The sequence below is a fragment of the Olea europaea genome, unplaced genomic scaffold, assembly GCF_002742605.1.
Source record: "Olea europaea var. sylvestris unplaced genomic scaffold, O_europaea_v1 scaffold1156, whole genome shotgun sequence".
NCBI classification, from domain to species: Eukaryota; Viridiplantae; Streptophyta; class Magnoliopsida; order Lamiales; family Oleaceae; genus Olea; species Olea europaea.
This window is the reverse complement of record NW_019228961.1, coordinates 145773-146400: the sequence shown is the minus strand read 5'-3', so window position 1 is coordinate 146400 and position 628 is coordinate 145773. Positions and strand designations below refer to the sequence as shown.

At 30.7% G+C, this 628-nt stretch overlaps 1 pseudogene; it reads right to left on the bottom strand.

Annotated features, from left to right (window-relative positions):
- Positions 1-251: 251 nt before the first annotated feature.
- LOC111373711 overlaps positions 252-628 on the bottom strand; it is a 10930-nt pseudogene continuing 10553 nt past the window's right edge.

Below are 628 nucleotides of genomic sequence, written 5' to 3'. Positions count from 1 at the left end.
TTTTCAAATGAAAAATTATATCAATTAAACACATTTAATTGACAATTCTCAAGATAACAAATTTTAAACAATTCAATTCCCTAAAATTCGTTTTCTTTTTACCCAATTTCCATCCTTCCAATCTAACAGACCCTAAAAGTTAAAACTGATGAGAAATGCCAACATAATGGTCAGGGAAGCCAAGTGCGCACATCTTAATTTAATCTGTTCAAAAAGAAAAAAGAATATACAAAATGTTGAACAATACAACACGCAAAAAATAAGGCTGAACAAAATTAACTTTGATAGTTACAAAGAGAATAAAGAAAATAATTCCAGTTCATAGTTGATTAGATGATGTATCAAATCATAATATACATTACTGTACAAAACCCAACTAATCCTCCCTTTTTCAAACAACAAAATTTTCTCAACATGGATTCTTGTATTGAAGCAATACAAAAAAGATGATTTGATTTGTGATCATCCGCTTATATTCTGGATGTAACCAAATCCATTCAATCTGCGCGATAAATAATTACCCACCTAAGCCTTCTATTACACACATTATACTTCACGAATAGCGACCACCATCAGACTTCTCTTTCTTGATTCTCTCTTCTTGGATTTCTTCCAGTTCCTCATCATC